The 6,071-nt window shown below is 35.9% G+C and overlaps 1 protein-coding gene across 2 annotated transcripts in view; it reads left to right on the top strand.

Moving 5' to 3' along the window:
* Positions 1-6,071, top strand: part of RSBN1L (round spermatid basic protein 1 like) — a 67,278-nt gene that overhangs the window by 5,714 nt on the left and 55,493 nt on the right. The gene's annotated exons all lie outside the window — the stretch shown is intronic.

Below are 6,071 nucleotides of genomic sequence, written 5' to 3'. Positions count from 1 at the left end.
CTTCTAGCAACTCCAGTTTTTCTTCCTTCCTTCCTTCCTTCCTTCCTTCCTTCCTTCCTTCCTTCCTTCCTTCCTTCCTTCCTTCCTTCCTTCCTTCCTTCCCTCCCTCCCTCCTTTCCTTCCTTCCTTCCTTCCTTTTCTTATTATTTTAGAGAGACAGAGTGCAAGTGGGGGAGAGGGGCAGAGGGAGAAAGAATCCCAGGCAGGCTTCAGGGGAGAATCCTGACTCAGGGCTCAATCCCATGACCCTGGGATCATGATCTGAGCCGGATGCTCAACTGACTGAAACCACCCAGGCACCCCTAGCAACTCCAATTTCTAAGCCTTTCTAAGGGTACTGCATAGTAAATAGGATTGTTTGGTATTATCTCTGTAGGACTTAACATTAACCTTCCATTATGCTAAATTGTTTACCATTCTACCATCAGCTGGTTTTCTGCCTTTATACATTGTATTTCAGGTTACAGTTACAGTATCTCCTGGTTACATGAAAGATGGAATTTCTGTTTCTCTCTATTGTTTGGGTATGTTTTTTAAAACTAGATCTTAAATTTTAGCCTTATTTTGATGTGTTCCTATTTTTGTGACATTGATGAAATCACTTAATCTCTTTGAGCCCAACTTATCTGTTTTCTAGAGATACCTTTTTCACGGTGTGGTTGTTAGAGTTACATGAATCTAGCACATAGCACCCATTTATAACAGATCTTAGTTCCTAACTCTTCTTTCCTATCTAACACAACAGAGACATTTCATGTCACTGAACTTACAGATAGGTATAACCTGTATAGTTTTTCCACTGGTATCCTGGTTTCTGGGAATTTCTGGTATTTAGTATGGCCTATACTAACTTTTTGAAAGAATTTTTTATTTTTGAGGTGTAGTTATTTTGGTAAATGGTATTTTTCACCATCCTTAAATGAATTAAACTTCCAAGTTACACATAAACTACTTAAAATAGAGTATTGAAAAAATAAGGATGCTTATTTTGTGCTAGAGTAAAAAGAATTATGAAATATTGTGGCTTACATAAAATCTTTGTGTATGAGATTAGGAGAATCAGTGGTAAAAGGGCATTCTTAACTAAACTAATATTTTTATAACTTCAGACATTTTTATTTTTCAAGGTACATTAATATGTTGTACATATTATTTACTCTTGAACTGTAGATTGAAAAAATTTAGTTTTTTCCTCATGAAAAATTTTTAATTAATACAAAAGAAACCATAACAATATAATGAATTCTGAGTCTACCTTTCACACTGCTTTAACAGTTAACATTTAACACTTCAAGTTTCGTTTCCTTTCCTCCACTTATTTTTATTTTTTGAACTGGTATTTTAAAGCATATTCCCAGCATCTGTCATTTCACCCCAAAATAAGTAGGATAGAAACTTTTTGCATTATGGAACTAATAATGCCTGTAAAGTTTCAACAATGCCTATATGTCTGCTTTTGAAGAGTGAAAATCTGCCGTAGTCCCAAACTCATTAATGATTTGGTATATCTCCTTTTGGAGTAGATGTGCGCATATAGATATATATACATATATATACATATTGCTTAACTCCTTTTAAAAAATACTTCTTAAAAAGTTATGGTAAAATATACCTAAAACGTACTATGTTAGTCATTTTTAAGTGTACAACTCAGTGGTATTAAGTACATTCACATTGTTGTGCAACCATCACCACCATTCATCTTCAGAACTTTTTTTATCTTCCCAAAATGAAACTACATACCCGTTAAAGAATAACTACCCTTTTTCTCCTCCCCACTAGCCACAACAGCCCCTGGCAACCACCATTCTACTTTCTGCCTCTGAATTTGACTAAGCATTTCCTCGTATGAGTGGAATTGTAAAGTATTTGTCCATTTGTGGCAGGTTTATTTCACTTAACATAGTGTCTTCAAGATTCATTCATTGTGTCAGAATTTCCTTTTTAAGGCCGAATATTCCATTATAGCTATATACCACATTTTGTTTAAACATTCATCCCTTGATGGACACCTGGTTTCTTCTACCTTTTGGCTTTTGTGAATAATGCTGTGATGAACATGGGTACAAATATCTGTTTGAGTCCCTACTTTCAATTCTTTTGGGTATGTGCACTGAAGTAAAACTGCTGGATCATATGGTAATCTTCCAGTTTTTTAAAGGAACTGCCATACTGTTTTCCATAGCAGTTGTACCATTTTATATTCCCACCAGCTGTGCCCCAGGGTTGAGTTAACTATTTAGTATCATCAAAGTAAACCTAAGCAGACAAGGGGCACCTGGGTGGCTCAGTCAGTTGCGTGTCTCTTAATTTCAGCCCAGGTGGTGAGATTGAGCCCCTCCTCAGGCTCTCTGCTGAGTGTGGAATCTGCTTAATAGTCTCTCTCCCTCTGCCACTCTCCCTTGCTTGTGTGTGCTCTCTTCTTCCCCCAAATAAATAAATAAATAAACAAATAAATAAGCAAGCAAGCAGACAAAAACCTCCCAATAACATTTATATTGGAGCAGATACTTGTGAAGTCAGTGTGCAGGCAGCCCCAACAGCTTAGGAAATAAAATTTGAGGGTTTGGTGGGAGAAAGGAAAGGCATTTGTTGAGTGCTTGTCATGTGCCATGGTATTATCTCAATATTTTTAGATTAAAACTCTGAGTTTTTCTTAGCTTGCTCAGAGTTGCATGGCTAATGTGTAAAGAATTTGGATCAATCCCATCTCTGCAAGAGTCTGAGCCTAACTACACAGTGCTACAGTTAACTTAATTTTTTTCCCTTTAGACTGTGATAAACAGGAAGAAGAAAGTGAAGATGAACTTTAAAACTTTTTCCAACTTTTTCTTTTTTCCTGCATTTTTATTATAAAAAAATTTAAGCATACAGAAAAGCTGAGAGAATAACAATGATCTTATGTTGATTTTCCTCCTAGATTCGACAGTTGTTAATATTTTATCATATGTAAGAACGGAATTATTTAAAAGACATGATAGTTCATTTTTTAAAAATTTTTTTAATGTTTGTTTATTTTTGAGACAGAGAGAGACAGAGCATGAGTGGAGGAGGGGAGAGAGAGAGAGGGAGACACAGAATCCGAAACAGGCTCCAGGCTCTGAGCTGTCAGCACAGAGCCTGATGCAGGGCTCAAACTCCCAAGCTGTGAGATCATGACCTGAGCTGAAGTTGGACACCCAACCGACTGAGCCACCCAGGTGCCCCATGATACTTCATTCTTAAATAGTTCAGCCTTCATCTTCTAAAAGTAACCACATAAGTAAAATAACATTAAAACATTTAAGAAAATAATCATACAGCCAGTGTGTATTCAAAGTCTTCCAATAACCCCCAATTTCCCCATTGTACCACAAACACACTACATCTGTTCATCTTAATCTAGAACCATCCCACTCACATTTTTCATGTGACGTTGACGTTTTGTAAAATTTATTTATTTTGAGAGAGAGAGAGAAAGTGCACGTGCTCACAGGCCAGCAGGGAAGGACAGAGAGAGAGAGGGAGAGAGAGAGAATCTCAAGCAGGCCCTGTGGTCTCATCACAGAGTCCTTCTTGGGGATTGATCTCAAGAACCATGAGATCATTTACCTGAGTCAAAACCGAGTCAGAGGCTTAACCGATTTAGCCATCCAGGCGCCCGAGATTGACTTTTTGAAGATAGTAGTTCAACATACCTGTTACCTTGTAGTTTTTTTTTATATTCGTGATTTTTAAACATTTATTTCATTCTGGTATTTTATTTATTTTTAAAGATTTTATTTTTAATATCTACACCCATGTTGTGGTGGTATTTAACTTGATTCTTTTTATTTATTATAACCTGGAAGTTAGGTATCAAGATCAAGGCTGATTAAATTCAGATTAACTAGTTTTGGTGAGAATATTTCATAGGCATATTTCATATTATATCCCATCAGGATGCATATAATATCTAGGTTGTGCCGTTAGTAAATTGGTTGAGGTGCCCATTGTCCCCATTATTATAGTTCATTTTTTGTTTGCATTTAGTTTGTAATCTGTGTGTTGATGCTTCTCAGTTATTTTTTACCTGATGGCTTCAGTATCAATGATTTCTGCCTGAGTTACCCATTCCATTGGGACTTAAAGAATGATGCCAAACTATTTCTAACTAAAAAATGAATTAGATTTGGGAATGAGGAATTCATAATAAATTGCTACTCTTATATGTCGATTAACATTTGGCAATCTATTTTGATTTGGAGTACCAAAGTAAATAAGTTCATTGGTCTGACTAGAATTTCATGGTAAGCACGTTTCTTGAATTCTTAATTCACCATAGTTTGAATTTTGGAAAACTACTTGCAGAATGCTTATAGTTAAAGATTGAGTGTAGTAGTCTAGTTACAATTGGTGATCTGTTACAATATTGGTAACACGGGCCAAAAATAAGAAATTCCTACCAGTCTTTTTAATATAGTAAATATATAATAGTATAGCATGTTAAAAACTATATATATTTCAAAATTATAATCTCTATTACATAATGTCCTCTGTCGACTAATATAAATTAGCCATATACCTATATGAATTCCTGTTTAACTACATTATATCAATGCCTTCAGAACAGGCATCATTATAGTCATCATTTTATGATCTTTGCCTTGTTCTCAGTGATTGAAGGAAAAAAATACTTTTTTTTTTTTTTTTTTTAAAAGACTGAGAGAGCATGAGAGGTAGAGGGAGAGAGAGAGAATCTTAAGCAGGCTCCATGTGCAGCACAGGTGGGGTTGATCTCATGACCCTGTGAGATCATGACCTGAGCAAAATTCAAGAGTCAGATGCGCAACCAACTGAGCCATGCAGGTGCCCCTTAAGAAATTAATTTTATCTGTCCTCTTTGCATTGCAAATTTGAGTAGCTGCGCTTGTTAGCTTTTTTATAGAAAGGGTATACACTTTCTTTAGATATTACTTAAATCAGAGCCACTTCAGTGGTTTGACATGTGGAACAATATTCTGAAAAATGGATGTCTCCAGACATTCATTTTCTGGCTAAATCACTGATGAACTTTATACCTTAAGAGGGAGCAAATAGCCACCATTTTTCAATTTACTGCTTTGAGGATGATGAAAATATCAGAATTAGTAAATTCTGTCAGGCTGAGTTGGGCCACAAGCTGATACAATGAGTAATTGGATGCAGCTTGAGCTAGAATTTAAGCTTCTTGAGGACAGAAACAATAACAATAATACCAATAGATAACACTTACAGAACTGTACTCAGCACTTTTATGTGTTTCTATCTAATTTTAACAACTGCTTTAAAGTTTAGTTAGATATTAGCCTTTTTTAAGTATTGTATGGAAGCTCAGAAAATTTAAGTAACCTGCCAAGGATATTAAATAAACAGGCAATCTAAGTTTTAGATCATTATGTAGTTTGACTTCAAAGCCCCAGCTCTACGCTATTGTGCAAACTGGGTTAATGTTTTTAAATCTCCTTCATCCAGAATTGCACCTTACGTTGTGAGCTAGTTTACCAAATAACCAGACTTTGAAAGAAGAATAGGACTTAGGTAAATGGAGGTGATGGAGACAGGCTTATTAGGGGGAATGGTGTGAGCAAGATCGTAGAGACAGAAGCAGAAGTGTGGATGGCATGTTCAGTAGTTTGTGAATAGAACCATTCAGCTGGGATTGGTGATTTTGTACAAAGTTGGGAAATAACACTGCATGCCAGTTGAAAGTTTGCCATGATATGCCTTCTATTTGCCAGGATAAGAAGTTCAGACTTCATTCTATGGGCAACAGCAAGCACAGTTTTTTGGGTTTTTTTAATAGAGTGATAATTTATTCAGATTCGTATTTTAGGAATATTGATTTGTTAGCACTATGTAGGATGAATTGGCTGAGAGAAAAATTAGAGACAGGGATATTGGAGACTACTTTAGTAGTAAAGTGAAGTGATCTTAGTAGTAAGATGATTGGAACTCCTGGACATGGAAAGGAAAAGGTGTGTGTGTGTGTGTGTTTGTGTGTGTGTTGTAAGTTTATTTATTTATTTTGAGAGAGTGCTAGCAGGGCAGGGGTAGAGAGTAGGGAGAGAGAA

This window comes from Acinonyx jubatus, chromosome A2 (assembly GCF_027475565.1).
Source record: "Acinonyx jubatus isolate Ajub_Pintada_27869175 chromosome A2, VMU_Ajub_asm_v1.0, whole genome shotgun sequence".
Taxonomy (NCBI): domain Eukaryota; kingdom Metazoa; phylum Chordata; class Mammalia; order Carnivora; family Felidae; genus Acinonyx; species Acinonyx jubatus.
The sequence above is the reverse complement of the archived record's forward strand: the minus strand, read 5'-3'. Positions and strand labels throughout refer to the sequence as shown.